The 22841-nt window shown below is 38.9% G+C and overlaps 1 protein-coding gene and 1 pseudogene across 4 annotated transcripts in view; one reads left to right on the top strand and one right to left on the bottom strand.

Moving 5' to 3' along the window:
- The window catches only part of FANK1 (fibronectin type III and ankyrin repeat domains 1), a 119530-nt gene that overhangs the window by 56816 nt on the left and 39873 nt on the right, over positions 1-22841 (top strand). The gene's annotated exons all lie outside the window — the stretch shown is intronic.
- LOC117069786 lies at positions 3177-3384 on the bottom strand (annotated as a pseudogene).

Genomic DNA, 22841 nt, shown 5'->3' with positions numbered 1-22841 from the left:
TGAGTAGCTAGGACTACAGGTGCATGCCACCATGCCCAGCTAACTTTTTGTATTTTTAGTAGAGATGGGGTTTCACTGTGTTAGCCAGGATGGTCACGATCTCCTGACTTTATGATCCGCCTGCCTTGGCCTCCCAAAGTGCTGGGATTACAGGCGTGAGCCACCGTGCCCGGCTTACTGTTGATGTCTTGAACTTATCACAATCTTCCTTCAAGTAATACCCTGCTGCTTGACCTTATGCGCAAGAACCTTATGACAGTTTTCTTCCAGGCCCCAGACTTGGTGCTGTTGTTATCCTCTATGTTGCTTTTGCATACTCTATTAACCTCACAAAACATTGTTGTTATTTTTGTTTTAGGCAGACAACATATTTTATATTTACCCACATACTTGTCTTTAGTAGGTTCTTTCTTACTTTGTGTAGATCCAGATTTGTATCTTGTATTGCTTCTCTTCTGCCTGAGGAACTTCCTTTAACATTTTGTATGGTTCAGGTGTATTAGCGATGAGCTCTCTCAGCTTGGTTTATGTTAACCTTTTATTTTGCCTTTATTTTTATTTTTTTGTGGCGGAGTCTCACTCTGTTGCCCAGGCTGGAGTGCACTGGCATGATCTCCACTCGTTACAACCTCCGCCTCCCAGATTCAAGCAATTCTCCTGCCTCAGCCTCCCAAGAAGCTGGGACTACAGGCACCCGCCACCACACCCGGCTAATTTTTATACTTTTAGTAGAGATGGGATTTCACCATGTTGTCCAGGCTGGGCTTGAACTCATGACCTCAGGTGATCCACCCACCTCAGCCTCCCAAAGTGCTGGGATTATAGGCATAAGCCACCATTACTGGTAAAGGGTTCTAGTTTGACACATGTTCCTTTTGAGTGCTTAAAAAATTTTTTTTAATAATTGGTTTCTTTTAAATTTGTAATTGACTTTTTTGGTGCATATTTATAGGGTATAGAGTGATGTTTTGGTGCATAAAATGTATATGATCAGATCAGGGTAATTAGCGTATCATCTTGGACATTATTTTGGGAGAGTGAACATTAAATATCCTCTTTGTAGCTATTTGAAACTATGTATTACTGTTAACCGTAGTCATTCTACAGTACTGCAGAACTCTAGAACTAATTCCTCGTATCTAGCTGTAATTTTATATCCTTTAACGAACCTCTTCCTATCTCTCTGCTCCCTTTACCCTTCCCAGCCTCTAGTATACTCTGTTCTCCTTTTTACTTCTGTGTGATCAACAATTTTTTTTTAGCTTCTGTATTAGTCTGTTTTCACATTGCTATAAAAAACTGCCCAAGACTGGGTAATTTAAAAAGAGGCTTAATTGACTCACAGTTCTGCATGACTGAGGAGGCCTCAGGAAACTTACAATCATGGTGAAAGAGGAAGCAGGCATGTCTTAGAGGGTTTCACCATGTTGGCCAGGCTAGGTCTCGAATTCCTGGCCTCAAGTGATCAGCCAGCCTTGGCCTCCCAAAGTGCTAGGATTACAGGCATGAGCCACCATGCCCAGCCTGTTTGTAGTTTTTTGAGGAACCTCCATACTGTTTTCCATAGTGACTGTACTACTTTACATTCCCACCAAGAGTATTTAAGAGTTCCCTTTTCTCTACATCCTCACTAGCATTTGTTAGTCTTTTGATAATAGCTATCCTGCAGTGAGATGATACCTCACTGTGATTTTGAGTTCCATTTCCCTTATAATTAGTAATGTTGAACATTTAAAAAATGTATTTCTTGGCCATTTGTTTGTCGTCTTTTGAGAAGTGTCTATGTAGCTTATTGGCCTATATTTAAATTGGATAGTTTGAGAATACAAACAAATGGAAAGACATCCCATGCTCATGGATGAGAAGAATTAATTAAGCAGAAATTTTATTTCCAAGCTCTTCAAAGATTAAACACAAAGTTGCCTTCTAAAAGTATCCCAAATCAAATCAAAGGAACAGCATCAAAATAAATAAAACACTTGTGACATTAATAATTATTTTAGGTTGTAGTATTTTACATTACTTTGTTTTTAACTGTTTACAGTGTTCTTGGAGTCATACTTAAACATTTCTTAAGATATGAAATAGGCCAAGTATGGTGGCTCATGCCTGTAACCCCAGCACTTTGGGAGGCCAAGGTGTGTGGATTGCTTGAGGTCAGGAGTTCAAGACCAGGCTGGGCCAACATGGTAAAACCCTACCTCTACTAGAAATCCACACACACACACACACACACACACAAATTAGCTGGGCGTTGTGGCATGCACCTGTAATCACATATCACAGTTACTTGGGAGGCTGAGGCAGGGGAATTGTTTGAACCCGAGAGGCTGAGGTTACAATGAACTGAGATCACGCCACTGCACTCCAGCCTGGGTGACAGAGCGAGACTCTGTCTCGAAAAAAAAAAAAAAAAGATATAAAGTAATGTATTTAGGTACAACCACAACTACAAAGCAGAGGAACTTAAGAATACAAAAACCAAATCTGCTTCATCTATATATACAATGAGGCAACCGAATGCCCCACATAACATTAATCTTTCCAGATGAGTTTGCTAAGAAGCAGCTCCCATGTTAAGTGTTTACAAATGAAACAACCTTCTCATTTGGAAAAATCAAGGCATCAGTCAGTTAGTTAAAGACTACACTTTTCCCCAGCAATTTGTACTTTCTCACCTTAGTTTAGGAAGTGTAAATTCATGAGCAGAACAAATTTTGTAGTATTTGGTATAAAAATATTTGTCAGGAACAACAAATAACAAATATTCAATTTTTTAAATGTTTTCCTTCCTAAATGTAAACATCCAGTAAATAAAACATACATGATATTCCTGGGATAGAAACCTCAGTAATTCACTTATGAAAGAGGTACATTTTGGCATATCTGGTGGTAAGGTTTTTGTTGTTTGTTTTTTTGGTGAAGTGCTTTATATGTAAGACAAACAAAAACCCAGACTATGACTATTTATAGCTAGATTCCTTCTCCCAGTTTCCTTAATTGAGCAGAAACTCACCCGTTTCTGTAGAATGTTGGTTATAGTACCAGGCCATAGGAAAGGGCTGAAATAACTAAATGTGACTTGACCAGTGAAAAGCCTCTCTTGAGGCTTGGAGGCAGTCATTTATCACTTCGTGCTTGAAGGCTTTCCTCTGCAGACTTCTTTCCTAGAGTCTTCAGGGTAAAGCACAGGATCTGGACTCCAGGAGGGGGTTACTTCCTGCTAGAACACTGACCAGCAGGGCATCCTTTCAGGCATTCTGCATGCAGTACTGTTGCAGCTCTGCAGCTGCCTGAGAGACCTTGATCCTCTCACACTCCGACCTGCAGCTTGAGTTCCTCCACCAGGTGCTGCAGGGCACTCTCGCTGGCCCTGGAAGACATAGTAGCAGCAGTGTGCTCCAAGGGCGGTTGAGCCACGGTAGGGAGGTCAGCCCTGCCAGGCCCTGAGTGTGGGCGCTACCAATATTGTTGAAAGGACCATACTATCCAAAGCAATCTACAGATTCAATGCAATCCTTCCCCCGCTGCCCCACGTAGGAGTCTCGCTCTGTCACCCAGGCTGGAGTGCTGTGGCGTGATCTCAGCTCACTGCAAGCTCTGCCTCCCAGGTTCACGCCATTCTCCTGTTTCAGCCTCCCGAGTAGCTGGAACTACAGGTGCCCACCACCAGGCCTGGTTAATTTTTTTGTATTTTTAATAGAGACGGGGTTTCACTGTGTTGGCCAGGATGGTCTCGATCTCCTGACCTTGTGATCCGCCCACCTTGACCTCCCAAAGTGCTGGCATTACAGGCATGAGCCACCATGCCCTGGCCTCAATGCAATCTTTATCAAAATACCAATGACATTCTTCATAGAAATTCTTAAAATTTGTATTGAACCACAAAAGACCCCCAATAGCCAAAGCAATCCTGAGCAAAAAGAAACCTGGGGGTATACACTGTCAGACTTCAAAATATACTACAAAGCTATAGTAACCAAAACAGCATGGTACTGTCATAAAAACAGACACACTAATGGAACAGAATCGAGAACCCAGAAAGTAACCTATTCATTTACAGCCAACTGCTTTTTAAAAATTTTTTGTTTTTTGAGACAGTGTCTCACTCCATCTCCAGGCTAGAGTGCAATGCCATGATCATGGCTTACTGTAGCCTTGACCTCCTGGACTTAAGAAATCATCCTACTTCAGCCTCCTGAGTAGCAGGGACTACAGGTATGTGCAACCATGCCCAGCTAACTTTTAAAAATTTTCTGTGGAGACAGAGTCTCACTGTATTGCATAGGCTGGTCTTGAAACCCCTGGACTCAAATGGTTCTCCTGCCTTAGCCTCCCAAAGTGCTGGGATTACAGGCATGAACCACCACGCCTGGCTACCAACTGATTTTTGACAAAGGCAACAAGAATACTCATTGGGGAAAGGATAATCTCTTCAATAAACGATGCTGGGAAAACTAGATATCCATATGCAGAAGAGTGAAAATAGACCCTCACCTCTCACCCTATATGAAAATAAAATGGATTGAAGACCTAAATGTAAGATCTGAAACCATAAAACTACTACAAGAAAACACAGGGGAAACCCTTCAGGACATTGGTGTGGGAAAATATTTTATGAATAAGACCTCAAAAGCAGTCAACAAATCACTTGAGCCCAGGAGTTTAAGACCAGCCTAGGCAACATAGTGAGACCCTGTCTCTTCAAAAAATTAAAAGTTAGCCAGATATGATGGTATGTACCTGTAGTCCTAGCTACTCGGGAAGCTCAGGCAGGTGGTTCACTTGAATCCAGCAATCCAAGGCTGCAGTGAGCTACTATCAAACTACTGCACTCTAGCCTGGGTGACAGAGGAAAAGCTTCTCTCTTAAAAAAAAAAAAAAAAAAAAAAAAAAAAAAAAAAAAAAAAGCACAGGCAACAAAAGCAAAAATAAACAAATAAGACTACATCAAATGAAGAAGCTTCTGCACAGCAAAGGAAACAACCGAGTGAAAAGGCAACCTACAGAATGGGAGAATACATTTGCAAGCTATTCATCTGATGGGATTAATATCCAGAATATACACAGAGCTCACACATCTCAAAAGCAAAAAACAATCTGAACACTTTAAAGGCATATCTACTCTGCTATTAGCTTACGTGCTTCTGAAGAGAGGTCTGCTGTCTTTCTTTGTTTTTCTGTAGACCCCCTTGCACCCACCATGGCTGCTTCTAAGATTTTCTACTGAATCTTAGCAATTAGATTAGAATGCTGCTTGGGGTAGTTTTCTTATGTTTATTCTGCTTGGGGTTGTTGAGGTTCTTGGATTTGTGGGTTTATGCTTTTCATCAAATTTAGGAAATTGGCCATTATTTCAAATCATTTTGTTTCTCGTTTCTCTTCTCTCCCTTGGATTACAATTACACATGTGTTGGACTGCTTGATATTGTCCTTTAGGTCACCGGTGCTCTTAATTTATTCTCAATCATTTTTTCTGTCTCCTTTGTTTTGTCAATTTTTAAAATAGCTATTTATTTTCATTTATTGATACAGTTTTCTGCCAAGTATAACCTGTTAATTCCATTTTTCAATTTTGTATTGTATTTTTTATTTCTAACAGTTCTAAGTATTTTAAAAATATTTTCTTATGCTCATGTTTTTATCTTGAAGATAGAGAATACTTACAGGATAACGTATTTGTTTACTAATTCTATCATAGATGTCATTTCTGAGTTTATTTCTCTTGTTTTTTTTCCTGTTATTGGTCATATTTTGTTTCCTTGCATATTGGTGATTTTTTTTAAAAGTTTAGTTTTATGATTTTAGATTTATAAAATACAAATCTAGTTCTTAGAGTTCTCACAACCTGCACTCATTTACCCCTATTATTAACATTTTATATAAATATGGTACATTTGTTACAAATGATGAACCAATGTTGATACATTATTATTATTATTATTATTATTTTGAGACGGAGTCTCGCTCTGTCACCCAGGCTGGAGTGCAGTGGCGTGATCTCCACTCACTGCAACCTCCGTCTCCTGGGTTCAGGCGATTCTCCTGCCTCAGCCTCCTGAGTAGCTGGGATTACAGGTGCCCACCACCACTCCTGGCTAATTTTTGTATTTTTAGTAGAGACAAGGTTTCACCATGTTGGACAGGCTGGTCTCGAACTCCTGACTCCCTCAGGTGATCCACCCACCTCAGTCTCCCAAAGTGCTGGGATTACAGGTGTGAGCCACTGTGCCTGGCTGATACATTATAATTGACCAAAGTCCATACTTTATTCAGATTTCCTTAGTTTTTACCCAATGTCTCTTTCCTCTTTTATCCCATCCAGAATACCACATTATATTTAGTTGTCATTTCTAAAGTTCCACTTGGCTGTCGGTTTCTCAGACTCTTCTTGTTTTTGATAACTTTTACAATTTTGAGAAGTACTGCTCAGGTATTTTGCAAATGTCTCTCAATTGGAATTTTTCTGTTTTTTTTTTTTTTTCTCATAGATGGATTTTATAGATTTTTTTGGGAGGAAAATCACAGAAGTAAAAATGTGATTTTCGTTACCTCAAATTAAGAATATATACTATCCACGTGACTTAACTACTGTTGATTATTTATTTATTTAGTTAGTTAGTTAGAGACGGAGTCTCTCTCTGTCACCTAAGCTGGAATGCAGTGGCACAATCTCAGCTCACTGCAACTTCCACCTCCCAGGTTCAAACAGTTCTCCTGCCTCAGCCTCCCGAGTAGCCGGGACTACAGGTGCCTGTGACCATGCCCGGCTCATTTTTGTATTTTTAGTAGAGATGGGGTTTCACCATATTGGCCAGGCTGGTCTTTAACTCCTGACCTTGTGATCCAACCACCTTGGCCTCCCAAAGTGCTGGGATTACAGGCATGAACCACAGTGCCCGACCATACTGTTGATTATTGAATCATCTGGCTGAGGTAGTGTTCGTCAGGTTTCTCCATTGCAAAGTGACGCTTTCCCCCTTCCTTTCCATGTACTTTGTGGAAGCTTCTGTGTGCAGCCACACTTCAGGAGTGAGGAGTTATGCTGCAGCTCCTTGAGGGGAGACTATCTAATGAGTTATTTGCATAGGAGTTTTGCCTCTTCTCCTGTGTTTGTTTATTCACTCATTTATATCAGTATGGACTGAGGAATATTTTTATACTTTCAGTTTTAATCCAGTGCTGTTTAATTTATTATTCAAATGTTGCAGTTTTGGTCATTGGAAGTTTTTTCGGTTTCTTGTTTCTCCTGTGTCCCGTTGGCATCCCTCTTCTATAGTGGGATGGGCTTTTTAAAAACAAAAATGAACTTAATTTTGGCACAAGAAGATGCTCTAGACTCGTTTTGTATAATTTCCCGCCCTCAGTCTTGAATCGGCTATTTCTCAAAGGAGTTCTGAGAAATGTGTCAGTGTCTACTTACCTGTTGATACAAATATACCTGCAAATATTTGTTTATGTGAGTTAAACTAAAAGTGAGTCCAACTGATATCTCCAACTGTAATTGATTACCACATGGATCATTCTAGTCTCCTTCCCTTGCTTATATGTTAACTCCTACTCCAACAGAAATCTAGCTTTCCTCATCTGCCATTAATTTACCTAGGTGTTCATTTCCCATATACATGCACAGCAATTTCAGAACTGTTAAGCTGTAGCTCTGTGGGAAATGTGTGATCAACTAGAGTACAGTGCTTATGTCCAGTTTCCTTTGCTTTTAGTCTCAAACTGCACTCATTGCCAGAGTTATTTAGGGCAAAACCCTTTCCCCTTACTCCTTCAGTAAAGTTGTTTCATCCATTCGTAACACAGCTAAATTATATACAATTTTGTTAGTCATCTATATCTTGATATTTCTTGTATCATCAACATGTTGTCATAGTCTGCATTCTAACTTGGGATTCCCCAGCTTCCTAAATGCTTCTCTAAACTTTGCAACACTAAACTTCATTATTTGTACTGTGAAGTTCTACAGACTTTCACAAATGCAGTGTCATATAGCCACCATTCTAGTACCATCAAGAATAGTGGCCAGGCACATTGGCTCACGCCTGTAATCCCAGCACTTTGGGAGGCTGAGGCAGGTGGATCATGAGGTCAGGAGTTTGAGACCAGCCTGGCCAAGATGGTGAAATCCTGACTCTACTAAAAATAAAAAAATTAGCCGGGCGTGGTGGTGGGCACCTGTAATCCCAGCTGCTCGGGAGGCTGAGGCAGGAGAATCACTTGAACCCCGGAGGCAGAGGTTGCAGTGAGCTGAGATCGTGTCACTGCACTCTAGCCTTGCTCTGTCTCAAAAAAAAAAAAAAAAAAAGTTTTACTCCCTGAATAAAATCCTCCATCTGTCACCTATTCAACCCTTCTTCCCTCTTCTTAAGCTCCTGATAACCACTGTTCTTTTTACTGTTTCCATAGTTTTTCCTATTCCAGAGTGGTATATAGTTGGGATAATACAGATGCACCTTTACAGACTAGGTTCTTTCACTTAGAAATATGTATTTAAGTTTCCTCCATGACTTTTCATGGCTTTGACAGCTCACTTTCTATCACAGAATAACAAATACTCCATTGTAAAAATACCAGTTTCTCCATTCCCTTATCGAAGGACCTGTTGCTTCTAGTGTTTGGCCTTATAAATAAAGATGTTGTAAACATTCAGGTACAAGTTTTAAAATAAACTGGGCAGTTACCTCGGTGCATGATTGCCGAATCCCATGATAAGACTGTGTTTAACTTTGTAAGAAACTTCTGAAGTGGCGGTACCATTTAGTAGTCCCAACAGCAATGAAGGAGGGTTCCTGTTGCTCTGCATCTTTGCTGGACTTGGGTATCATTAGGCTTTTGAATTATAGCCATTCTAATGTGTGTATACTGGCATCATGTTTCAATTTGCAATTCCCTAGTGACATTTGATGATAATCTTTTAGTCTGCTTATTTGCCATTGGTACATCTTTGGTAAAGTTTTTATTCAGATCTTAATTTCTTAATGGGGCTTTTTTTCTTGTTGGGTTTTAAGAATTCTTTGTACATTATGGATACTATTCTTTTATCAGGTATGCTTTGCAAATACTTGCAGAATGCCTTCATTTTAAAATTGGTAAATGCATTTATTTCATTCTTGTTCCCGAAGGGAATTTTAGCTGAGCATATAGTTCTCCAAACAGCTCCTTTTCTCTTCTGTCTGCAGATCTTGCTATATTACTGTCTAGTCTGCATTGTCATCTTTGAGAATTCTGTCATCCTGACATTTTTTTGTAGATGATGTGTGTGTGCTCTCTAGTTTTTGGGATCGTATTATTGCCTTTGATGTTCTGCTGTTTCATATTTATGTGTCTAGGCATGTTTTTCTTTTTATCTTAATTGGGATCCTGGAATTTTGAATTCATATTTTTAATTAGTTATGACACACTTTCCTGTAAATATTTCCTCTCTTCTGTTCCTTTTATTATTCCTTTCTGGTTCTCTAATTAAATATATGCATGATCTTCTCATTTTGTTTTTTTAACCTGTATTTGTGTTTTCCATCTTCGTTTTATTTTGGGTAAATTGAGTCAATTCTTCAGATATGTAATTATCTGTTTATCTTTACCTTATTTGCATTTGACCTACCTACTTTATTTCAACAATATTTTAGGAATTTCCAATTGCTTTTTTCCTCAACTATTTCTGCTAATTCCTAGCTCTTTAATACTCACTTTGTAATAGAATCTTCTGTTTCTTTAAAGTTTTGTACATAGCTCTTGGATATTCTGAATCTGACACTCCAGCCTCTTTGGTTCTTGGAGAGTATATATCTCTGACTGCAGTTTGCTTGCCTCCCCTTGTGTTTAATCTTTGATCTTAAACTGGGTAGCTAACTTGGTGAGTCCTTTCTTTAGAGAGCATTTGCATCTGCCTCTGGTGGTAGTCAAGAGGCTTATCCAACCATGATCATATTGGATCCACTGGAGACTTTTGTTCAAAGCAGGAGTCTCAGGTTCAGCTTCTATTTCTTGCTGCTTTCCAAGTTCAGTATCCCCATATCATGGCTGCCATATTAACCTGGCCTCATGGTAATCTTATTCCTTCATCTATGTGCAGATCAGGCCAGCTCTGCTTCTCCACTGCTCTCACTGCCTGCTTCTCTGGTCTGAGTCCTCTCCCTCTCTAGATTCCTTGGCTTCTGTCTTCTGGGTGCTGTTGCAGTGGCTTTGGAACATGGAGACACTGGTTTGTTCTTTCTGGTTTCTGACTGATCTGAGGTCTACTCATATTTTAAATTTGTAATTTGGTGGCGAGAGGGTGTAGGGAGAAAGGGTGGGATGTCCCTGGATGGTTCTTCTACATTTTATGAGAAATGCTTCAAAGGATGTGTCCCAGCCCAAGTCTAATTGTTGTAGAGTGGAGAGTCCTTCAGAGTCTGATAGTTTTTGATGACTGAATCTGATCACTTTTCATGACCTGTCATGCTACCTGCCTGGTCCGTCCTTCATCATATTTGCACCTGGATTACTGAGTTGCCTCCTGTCTGATCTCCCGCTCCTGCCTTCACCTCACTTTGGTCTATTTTCAATATGGTAACCAGAGGGATCCTGTTAAAACCTAAATCCGATCATGTTGCTCCTTGGCTCAGAATCCTTCACTTGCTTTCCATAATTTCTTTTTGAGATTTATCTACACTATTACATGTACCAATAGTTCATTTTTATTGCAGGTTAGTATTTCATTGTGTAGGTATAACACTATCCATTTATCTGCTGATTGGCATTTGGCATGTTTTTAGGTTTTGGTGATTATGATTAAAGCTGCTCTAAACATTCATGTACAAGCCTTTGTGTGGACATGCTTCATTCATTTTCGGTAAATACCTAGGAATGGAATTGCTGGTTCATTGGGCAGATCTGTATTTAACTTTGTTAGAAACTGCCAACTGTCTAAAATGGTTATACAATTGCAGGTTTCCACCCACAGTGTATGAGAGTTCCAGTTGTTCCACATCTTCACCAACATTTGGTATTTTCAGTCTTTTTGCATTCTAGGCATTCTCAGTATTTCATTGTCATTTTTACTAGCATTTCCACAATGACTAGTCATCTTACTGTATCCTTATCGGCCATTTGTCAGTTTTTTTTAAAAGATGATTTCAAATTTTCTACTCATTTAAAAATTGGGTTGTGGCCAGGCATGGTGGCTCACGCCTGTAATCCCAGCACTTTGGGAGGCCCAAGTGGGCGGATCACCTGAGGTCAGGAGTTTGAGACCAGCTTGACCAACATGGAGAAATCTCATCTCTACTAAAAATACAAAATTAGCTGGGAGTGGTGGCACATGCCTGTAATCCTAGCTACTCGGGAGGCTGAGGCAGGAGAATTGCTTGAACCTGGGAGGCGGAGGTTGCGGTGAGCCGAGATCGTGCCATTGCATTCCAGCCTGGGTAACAAGAGCAAAACTCCATCCCCCACCAAAAAAAAAAAAAAGAAAAAAAAAATTGGGTTGTATGTCTTCTTGATAGTTGTAAGCATTTTTAATATATTCTGGATGTAAGCCTTTTGTTAGACTTACATATCATCAATATTTTTTTCCTACTCTGTGAATTGCCTTTTAATTTTCTTAATGGTGATTTTCAAAGAATAGAGGTTTTCAATTTATTGAAACTCAATTTATCAAATTATTTTCTTTTGTAGTTAATGTTTTTTGTGTCCTATATAAGATATCTTTATCTTACCCATGATTGTAAACATTTTTTCTAACATTCTATGTATTTTGCTCTCAGTAAATATTTGCTGAATGAATACATTTGTTTTTATACTTATCCTACATATGTATATATTTATAAACAGCAGATTATTTTACATATTTTATAAGCTAACATATTGAATATGAGCTGAAGTAAAGCATAGTGATTCCAGGTAGACTCTAAATAACAGATACTATAACTTATCTAACAGATGATGAGAAAATGGATAGAATCTTGTGATGTAAACATATCTCAATTTATTTATCTACTCTTCTGCTGAAAAGGTTAGTTCCAATTTTTTGTCACTACAGTACTGATGCTACCATGATCATTCTTGGCTAGGTCTTCTTGTATACATGTGTTAATGTGTCTTTAGACCTTGTATCTGGTAGCAGAAGGTGGATAATCTTTAGGGGACTTCCACTTGAAATTACATACAGTTGGTATGTTGACATATGCTCCTTTTAAAGGGCATTTTGGCAATATGTATCAAAATTAAACCTATACACATCCAAAAACTCAACAATTCTACTTCTAGGAATTTGCCATAACATATCTAAAAATATTTTCATCACTATGTAAAGTGCACAGTTTTTATTGAGGTGTTGTCTGTAAAAATTATTTTATACAGCGAGTACCCTTGTTTTTAAAAATTGAGTTAAAATCCCATGTACTAACATACAAAAATATCTACCAGTAACTTGTTAATTTAAAAAGGCAAGCTTGGGCTGGATTCAGTGGCTCATGTCTGTAATCCCAGCACTTTGGGAGGCCAAGGTGGGCAGAACAGATCTCTTGAGGTCAGGAGTTTGAGACCAGCCTGGCCAACATGGTGAAACCCTGTTTCTACTAAAAATACAAAAATTAACCCACCGCCATGTGCCTGTAATCGCAGCTACTCTGGAGGCTGAGGCATGAGAATTACTTGAATCTGGGAGGCGGAGGTTGCAGTGAGCCATAAGCCATGATTGTGCCACTGTACTTCAGTCTGGGAGACAGTCTTGCTCTGTGTCACACACCCACACAGCAAAGTACCTTGTCACACACACACACACACACACACACACACATACACACACACACTGCAAAACAGCACCTTGAATATGATGGCTTTTTGTAAAATTTTATGTATCCATGCTAAATAAATCTTTGAAAGAATGTTCGCTGGTGGTCCTCTCTGGGTGGTCGGGGGTGTGGATATGAGAGAACTTTCATTTTCTGCTTCAGTATTTCTGTATTGCTTGATATATACATATCTTTAAAATATACATTTTTAAAAGTATATATATATATATTTTTTTTTTTTTTCTTGAGAATGAGTCTCGCTCTGTCACCTAGGCTGGAGTGCAGTGGTGCAATCTCGGCTCACTGCAACCTCTACCTCCTGGGTTCAAGCGATTCTCTGCCTCAACCTCTCTGGTAGCTGGATTACAGGTGCCCGCCACCGTGCCCGGCTATTTTTTTTTTTTTTTTTTTTTTAGTAGAGATGGAGTTTCACCATCTTGGCCAGGCTAGTCTTGAACTCTTGACCTTGTGATCCACCTGCCTCAGCCTCCCAAAGTGCTGGGATTTATAGGCGTGAGCCACCGCACCTGGCTTATTTTTTTTTAAACTATATATTTTTAAAAGTTTCCAGGCTGCGTGCGGTGGCTCATGCCTGTAATCTCAGCACTTTGGGGAGGCCAAGGCCGGTGGATCACTTGAGGTCAAGAGTTCGAGACCAGCCTGGCCAACATGGTGAAACCCCATCTCTACTAGAAATACAAAAATTAGCTGGGTGTGGTGGTGCGTGCCTGTAATCCCAGCTACTCTGGAGGCTGAGGCACGAGAATCGCTTGAACCTGGGAGGTGGAGGTTGCAGTGAGCCGAGATCATGCCACTGCACTCTAATCTGGGCAACAAAGTGAAAAAAAAAAAAAAAAAAGAAAGAAATCGCCAATATCTGAATACATATTTTGGCTTCTGTTTTGAGACAACAGAGCATGCATTCTTGAACCCATCTGACTGCATGGCATTTTTTACATTCCTTGTTCATCAAGGTTACTCCTAAATGCCTCACACATGCCAGTTTTTATTTGTAGGGTTATTTTGTAATTTGAATTTTGAGAGGGATACATATTTACATACTGTAGTAAGACAGGGTGAAGCAGAACAAAAGTTGGTGGTTTAAAGATAATTTCAAGTGCAAGTCCCCTAAACAGTTTTAGGAAATTAATGAAAGAGTTGAAGGGGGTGTTAAGTGTGAAGAAAGTGGGAGCTTGAGGAAGGAGGTTAGAAAGGGAAGAAGAGGGAAGCAATACCTGATCGGAAGATGAAGGAGATTTATTTGTATTGAAGCTGAGAGTAAAAGTGTACCTTTGTAGCTAGCACAAAGAAAGGGAAGTAAATTTATTTTCACACTTTTTTTTCTGTAGGAGGAGAATTTTTGGAAGGACAACTATTGATATAGTAGCTGCCTTTGCATTTTATTTGCAGAATAGGTTTAGTTACTGTTTGCAGTAAGGGTCTGTACATGAATCTTGGCCATTAAGACATGCTTGGAGCCAAGAAACAGATGAATGTGGAAACAGCCCCACAGTAGAAACAGGGGATTTGTTATGTAGGATGTTATTCTGATAAATGCAAAGAAGAACGACCATTATTTATAATTAATATCTGATTTATGATCCTGGTTATTTTCATACTGGCTGCAAAAATACAATTTATGTTTCTGTGTATACCCTGGTAGCCTATTTAGAATGAGTATGTTTGGGAAGATTTAGAGCACAAAATTTGTCTTTATAAGGTAAGTTCATCCAACCCTTCTATGTATTATTTTTATTGTAAACCATTGTAGACAGCTGTTAGAGAAACAGGGACATGGTGGTTGATATGGTTTGGCTCTGTGTCCCCACCCACATCTCATCTTGGATTGTAATCTCATAATCCCCATGTGTCATGGGAAGGACCCAGGAGGAGGTAAATGAATTGTGGGGACACTTCCCCCAGGCTGTTCTTGTGATAGTGAGTGAGTTCTCATGTGATCTGATGGTTTTATAAGGGCCTTTTCCCCACTTCACTCAGCACTTCTCCTTCCTGCTGCCTTGTGAGGAAGGACTTGTTTCCTTCCCCTCTGCCGTGATTGTAAGTTTCCTGAGGCCTCCCCAGCCATGTGGAACTGTGAGTCAATTAAACCTCTTTCCTTTATAAATTACCCAGTCTTGGGTTTATCCTTATAGCAGCATGAGAATGGGCTAATGCAGTTGTAGATTATAAAGAAATCCCATTTTGAAGAGCAACAGTATGTGGCAGATACTATGACTTGATGTATAAACAGAAAATTACATTTTCCTTAAAAATTACAACCCTTAAGGGGTTGTCTAGCTTATCTATCAGGTGTGTCAGTCGTGAGGATTAGATTTTTCTCCAGAGGGCTTAATATTAGTCGAACTACCATATTAAGATGATTGGATTCATTTTCAGGTTTGGATTTGCATGAGGCAGCACGTCACTGGTGACTTACGTGGAAGAAAGAATCCTTTTTCTTGCTATTATGTTCTTCATTGTCCTCTCTGGGCTGCTTCCTTGAGATATGAGCTCGGATGTCCCTCAGCACCTCAGTTATTTTCCTTTAGAGCCATCATCACAATTATGATAACTTTTTTTAGGGAGGCAGGTAGTGTCTTTGTTTAATGTCCGTTTCTCCTGCAAGACTGCAGACTCAGGGCAGAAAGTGTCTTGTGCTCCCTGTTCCTAATAGGTCTACCACATAGTAACATTCAAAAAATTATTGTGAACAAAGGAACAGAGGATGAATAAAAAAGGATATTGGCAGGCCAGGGGATGGAGGAGGAAAACAGCAGTGAGGGCAGTTTGGGAATGATCCCTGATATAGTCATATTTACCCTTTAATACCACCTTATGTGCTAAAAAAAAAAAAAAAAAAACAGTAGGGTTTAAAAGATTTTTGTGTCAGTATGTGTCATTCCGTTTTAGTTGTGTGAGTAAGAGAGGCTCGTGAGAATATAATTGATTTCTGTAACTAGCTGGGTTGAGAACTTTTATCAGACTCAGACAGCAGCCTGACAAACCTGAGTTGAAAGACAGTGTCACGTCCTATGGGTGACACACGTGAACTAGGAGATGGGTTCATGTAATGATGGGAACTCACGTGACAGAAATATTGGAAACCTCTGTTTGCATATTTGAAGTTAGTTGCTATCTAATTTTTACACCTACTGGTCAATAATAGGCAGTGTAAATGTGGGTAAGCACCAAAGGCCATAGAATAAAATGTGCTACATATTATGTGTTAAGTCACTGCTTATCTGTCATGGTTAAATTAATTGCAACATATTTTAAGGAATGATAAAATGGAATCTTATGGATATTTGAATAATATCAGATCAGCTCAGATCAAATAATTATTGATAGCACTAGGGTAGAGAGTGAATGAACCTCAGCTCACTCTCCTCCAAGAGCTTCGTCTCTGCAGTTGGCCTCTGTATCTGTGGGTCTGCTCTGCACATTTAACCAAGGGTTAAAAATATTTGCGGGAAAAAACCCTAAAAAATAACAATACAACAACAAAGAAAACACAAATAAAAATACAGTATAACAACTACTTCAGCTACTTATATAGCATTTACATTGTATTGTGTATTATAAAAGTAATCTAGAGATGATATAAGGTATATGGGAAGATGCATGTAGGTTATATGCAGATACTGTGTCATTTTATATAAGGAACCTGAGCATCCTTGATTTTTAGTGTCCTTGGGGGTCCTGGAACCAATCCCTAGGGGCAACTATAGTTGCATTGAAACTATATTGGAATATAGAAAATATTAGAGATGCATAGGTCTCAGGATTCCTGAATTTGAAGCTGAACCACCTTTATATAACATTTTAAGATAATTTTGCAGTGTAGCTTACCTGGATACCTATTTAGTTGGGAGAAGGGTAAGACAAAAATAAGGATAGAAATATATCCATGTATGCAGTCAGTACTTTGTTCTTTTATTAAATAATTCAGACATAAAATATGTAAAACAATACATGCCACCACCTAGCTTAAGAAACAAAATATTGCTGACAAAATTATTTTTCTTTCATACTATGTTTATCTTCCTCTGTGATATAGTTTTGATCAAATATTATGTAGATTGTATCATTCTCTCTCTCTCTTTTTTTTTTTTTGAGATGGAGTCTTGCTCTGTCACCCAGGCTGGAGTTCAGTGGTGTAATCTCTGCTCACTGCAACCTCTGCCTCCTGGGCTCAAGTGATTCTCCTGCCTCAGTCTCCTAAGTAGCTCAGACCACAAGTGTGAGCCACCATGGCCTACCTAATTTTTGTATTTTTAGTGCAGATGGGGTTTCAGTATGTTGACCAGGCTGGTCTCGAACTCCTGACCTCAAGTGATCCACCTATCTAGGCCTCCCAAAGTGCTGGAATCACAGCATGAACCACTGCACCTGACCTATATTGTATAATTCTCTACATAAAGTTTTACAGCTTTCTTTTGTGATTCAACCTTCCCCTCGATTTATTCACGTGGGTATATTTAGCCCCAATTCATTTTAACTTTAGTCTTAACTGCTATATAGTATGCTAGTTTGGTTATTCATAATTTGCCCAATCTTTTCATGCTGGCCATTACAGTAGTTTTCCATTTCTCTTAAACGTAAAGTTGCCATGAACGTTCTCACACATGTAAGGAACCATACCTAGGAGTGGAATTGCTGGATGATAGAGAATGCACGACCTGAACTTAGCCTTGCCAACTTGTTTTCCAAAGAGATTTCCCGATTTATACTCTACTGGCAGTTTGAGAGTGTTCCACTCTTCCTCTTCACTGCTATTGGCAGATTTTAGATTTAATAAACTTGATGACCAGCATTTTGAGACGCCGAGGCAGGAGGATCACCTGAGGTCGGGAGTTCAAGACCAGCCTTGACCAACATGCAGAAACCCCATCTCTATTAAAAATTCAAAATTAGCCGGGTGTGGTGGTGCATGCCGGTAATCCCAGCTACTCGGGAGGCTGAGGCAGGAGAATTGCTTGAACCCGGGAGGCAGAGGTTGTGGTGAGCCAAGATTGTGCCACTGCATTCCAGCCTGGGCAACAAAGAGTGAAAGTCTGTCTCAAAATAAATAAATAAAATAAATAAACTTGATGAATGCAAAATGTTATTGTAATTGCATCGTTTTGTTTATCAGTGAGGTTGAGTAGGTTTCACTGGCACTCCTCTTCTCCTGAATTACTTGGTCATATCCTTCGGTAGTACGTTTTTCTTAAGAGTGAATATAAGCTGATCGTATGCATTTGAATACTTTGCTATTGTTAAAGTATCCTACCATTTCTCACTATGAATATATTTTAGACTTCAGTGACATACTGTGTCTAAAGAATATATATAGCAATTTGGCTTTTCTTATCTGATTGTAAAAGACTTTGTCATTTTACAGACTCATTGTGCATTTGCATAGAAAATCTCAGGAGCTCCGTACCAGGCACAGCCTGTAGGGGAAAGAGCACAGATTTTGGAGTTAGAGATCTGGGTTGAAGTCCTCGCTTTCCACTTATCAATTCTGTAGCTTTGAACAAGCTGCTGTACCTCTCTGAGCTTTGGTCTCCTCCTCTCTGTCCTTATCTGTAAATTGAGAACACCCCATCATCGTGAGGTTGAATCCATTGTTGATCAAGTGTCCTGTATGATATTTTGCTTACAGCAAGCTTGCAGTAAATTGAAGTTGTTGGAATTAAGTAAAGGAAATATCTTGGAAGCACATTTCCTTCTTTGCCTACTACCTGTTACCTGTATAGAACTCCAAGCAGGACTTCCATGTAGTTAGAAGTGTGAAATAGGTGTGAGCATTGTGACTTTCAAAGGCATTACCACTACCTTATGTTTGTGAAGTCCTTTATACATTTCAAATCACTTCAATATTTTGTCACATTATTTTTTTCTTTGCAGTAAATCTGAGAGGGAGGCAGGACAGGTATCCTTATTTATCCCCCACTTTTCCTGATGAGGAATCTCCATGGTAGAGCCAGGAGAGGAAGCAGTGTTTCCCGATTACTACCCTAGAGAGTTTTGGCTTTTGTTGTTTTTGCTGTTTGAACTGATTTTTGCCCTAGAAGAACTTATTAGCAAAGTAGAGGAAAGCAACTTTTGGGCAGTTTGCACTTACATTACTTACTTTTAAAGGATAAGGAATGTTTGGGGATAAAAACATAAGAAAATTGAAGTACATTGAAATGTCTGCATGAGATGATGTATTCTTTGTCTGCAGGCTCTGCCAGACTTGCCTCTTTATCCTGAGACCTCACTTAAGGCACCTCATTCCTGGATTAGAATGTATGTAAACTGTATGCATTTTGAACACGTCTTCCTGTAGGCTCCCTCCGCACCTGCCTCCCCCATGCATCTGGTTTGTATTTGTTTGGTGTCCAATGTTCCCTGCTCCTCACTTTGCCCTTCCCTCTTGGTCACCTTGGTTACACCTGTGCCCTCAGGACACAGGGGAGGTGTCCCCCAAGTGTGCTGAATGAATGGGTATGAGTAAACTTTTTCCTTGGAAAGAAATGTCAAGCAGGATCTCTGCTTGACACCAAAATGGTCAATAAATTGAGCCAGAGTGTAATTGAAATGTCTCATGCTTTGAAGCATCCACGTTGACTTATTCTTGGTTTATTTTTATCAGGCTTGTTGCTATCATATATGTATAAGCTCAGCAAGGAAGAGTCTAGGCTAGTAGTTCGTCTTAGCTGAATCTTTTTTCCATTAAGAATAAAAATGCTCAGTTACATTTTGTTTTTTTCCCCTTTATTCAGTACTATACCAGCTTAAAATAATACCAAAAAATCAGCCATAATGCTATTTTGTCTTTCGGTTTTCTAAATTCTTTCAGTTCTTCTGTGTGCATCTGTACATTTTACACCATTATAATCATAACATCTGTGTAAGTTCATGTCTTTTCCTTAGTATATCATCTTCCATGCTTTTAATCAGTAAATATTCTTCTATCTAAATAATGTACCAAAGTGTATCTAACAAATTCCATGTTCTTGGACATTTAGATGAGTTTGTATTGCTGTGAATGGTGTTCAAGTGTTTCTGGTTTTTATTTTATGTTGTGATTTATGTATGTGTGTATGTAGTTAAACATAGGGCAGTAGTAGATAGCACATAGAAAGTTAAGGGCATGCCACTGGAGTTGGGTTCCCTGGGTTCGAATCCTGACTCTGCTGCTTATTACATGACCTCCCTGGCAAATGATGGGACCTCTGCGTGTCTCCAGTCTTACGAGTAAAAGATAGGAGGAAAGTTCTAGCACTTTATAAGGTTGTTGTGAAGATTAAATAATATATATAAAGAGTTTTAGAACACTCATACAAAGTAAAGTCTTATCAAAACTTAGCTATTAAATAACTCAGGTTTGGGCAGGGATGGTGGATGGACTCCTCGGTAAAATAGGATTGGCCATAATTGTGCTGCTGATTGAAGCTGGGTAGCAGACACAAGAGGATTTGCTATACTATTCATTCTACTTTTCATGGTGAGATTTTTATTTTTTATTTTATTTTTTTTTGAGACAGTGTCTCATTCTATAGCCCAGCCTGGGATGCAGCAGTACAATCACAGCTCACTGCAGCCTCGACCTCCTGGGCTCAACTGATCCTCCTGCTTCAGCTTCCCAAGTAGCTGGGACTACATGCATGTGCCACTATGCGCAGACAGAAACTTTTTTTCGTAATAAAAATAAAAGCACATACAATACAGAAACATTTTAGCTTTTACATTTATTTTTTGATTTCTGAATTTATTTTTTGGATGTGTTTCTAGAAGCGAGACCACCAAGTAGGAGATCTTATAATCATTTTTGAATACAGCCAAATTGTTTTTTTAAAGAATTGTGTAATATACAGTGTAATTCTCAATCTCAAACCGTTTTATCACAGTCTTAAACAACACTGAATATTATTACCATTACATATTTTTCCTCTAATTTTACAGGTAAAATGGTACCTTATAGTTATTTTAATTTCTCCTTTTTTTTCTTTCTAAGACAGGGTCTTGCTCTTTCGCTCAGGCTGGAGTGCAGTGGCGTGATTATGGGGTCTCTCTATGTTGCCTAGGCTGGTCTCCAACTCCTGGCCTCAAGTGATCCTCCCACCTTGGCCTCCAAAAGTGTTGGGATTACAGATATTGGTCGGCCACTGCACCCGACTTAGAATGTATTTGTGATTAATGATTGCTGTAAATATCTGATCAAGCCATGAGAAACTGCTTTGAGGTGATAGCCACTACTGTTCTCATATAGCATCCCCTTCAGTGTGCAGTCATCTTCATTGCGGACCATGTGCCACTGGAGGCTAGACCACAGATGCCCCTTGCTAGTGAAATTTGACTTCAGTAAATTTTCACATAAGTTTGGAAGAGGAGGGAAACTACAATTCTGCCTTAAGGTGTTCTATTTTTATGTAACGAATCTATTTATATTTGCTTTTTTTCTTTATCATTTCCCACTTTTCATGATACTGATCACAATTGCTCATTCCAATACAGTGTGTGATCACCACTTCTCTCTGTAGCTTTTGAGATACGGTCAACTGTTTATCATAAGGGTGCTGAATAATCTGATTTTTTTTGGTTTTACTAGTTTGTTTTTTGAGTCTCCTCTTGGCACATTTCTGGTGCATTTCTTTTACTATTACAATCCTTTTAAAAAAATGTAGGATGCTAAGGCCTAATATTGTATAGTGGTTTACATAAACTTTATAGTTTTCTACGTTCAAACCTATAATTTGTGAGTGATAGCTTTTTATTATGATTTCTGATGTACTTGAGCCATGTTTTATGCCATCTTCTGAGTAACCAGAGGGACTGAGTGGCGACAGTGTATGAAACCCTTTATTGTTCTATATTCGTATTTATTGCTTGACAAATGGCACCAGAGGTATAAAATTGTTTTATTTGTCAGATTTGCATAAGAACTTTCTTACAAAAGGCTTTTGTGGTACGTAACACATTCATAAATTTTCATAATTGTCCTTTTGAGGTACTTCTTATGGTTTTATTGTTCTTCCTTTTTCATTACTTGGGAAACTTTTAAGATAAGAAATGTTTGTCATGATGGAAAGATCCTACTAATTATTTAAAAGAACCATCCAAAATTGAACATAAGGTCTCCTTTTTCTTTTCGTTTTTTAGAAAACAAAATCTTTAGAAAATTTTTAGAAAACAAAATCTTTCAAAATCTTTAGAAAAGTTAAAATAAAATTAAAGCCTGACTTTGTGATGAAATTATGTGGTTGGTTAAATTTGGATGCTGGTTATCAGACTTAAAAAAAAAAAAGTACCTTTTGAAAGATCTGAGACTTACTTATGACAGGAAAAAATCGCGTTCTAAAACTTCTGTGTAAAAAGTGTAGCATGTAAGTTGTGTGTGTGTGAATGTGCTTCTGTGGATGTGTTGTATCTGTTATATAAAACTTGAATAGAGTCTATAAAAACAGTTCTCAAGAGTGTTTCCACTGATAACAGATAAATACAGATAGGGATATAAACATCATGGTTAAATAAATAGCAAAAAGGATCAGCTTTTGAATTTCTCAAAATGTTGATTTTCATCACCTTAGGAAAGATGTGTTACTTGTTATGCATCCAGCACGTTAAGTCCTAGTGTCAAGTGAGTCAGGACTCTAGTCATAGATACATTCACCACTCCTTGCAACTTTAGCTATATTCTAAAACCTGGAGATGATAACATTTACAAATAGGCTTGTTCATGTATTGCTAGTAAATTGAGAGTCGTTTTCCACCGTGATGTGTGCTTTCTGCCCTAAGTGTATACAATCTTTTCAGATTGATCTGTGAGCTATCTGGCTAATTGTTTTGCCTACATTCTATAGCCTTTCCCTCCTGTTGATGCAACTCTTCGAGATTTCATGCTGAGCCTAATGCAGCGTTGGACTGGCTTCCTACCTGTGCCCATAGTGTCTGCAAGTAAACATCAGCCAAACTCTCTGCCTTCTTGGTTTCCACTACTGGTTGCTGTGGGCTTTTTACACCATCTCTCCTTTCATGGACTGGGCTCCTGAAGGTCAGCAGCCTCCCTGACCTCGGTGCTAGAATAAG

The sequence above is a fragment of the Trachypithecus francoisi genome, unplaced genomic scaffold, assembly GCF_009764315.1.
Source record: "Trachypithecus francoisi isolate TF-2019V2 unplaced genomic scaffold, Tfra_2.0 Contig01579, whole genome shotgun sequence".
NCBI classification, from domain to species: Eukaryota; Metazoa; Chordata; class Mammalia; order Primates; family Cercopithecidae; genus Trachypithecus; species Trachypithecus francoisi.
Note: the sequence above shows the minus strand (reverse complement) of the source record. Positions and strands in the feature narration are given on the sequence as shown.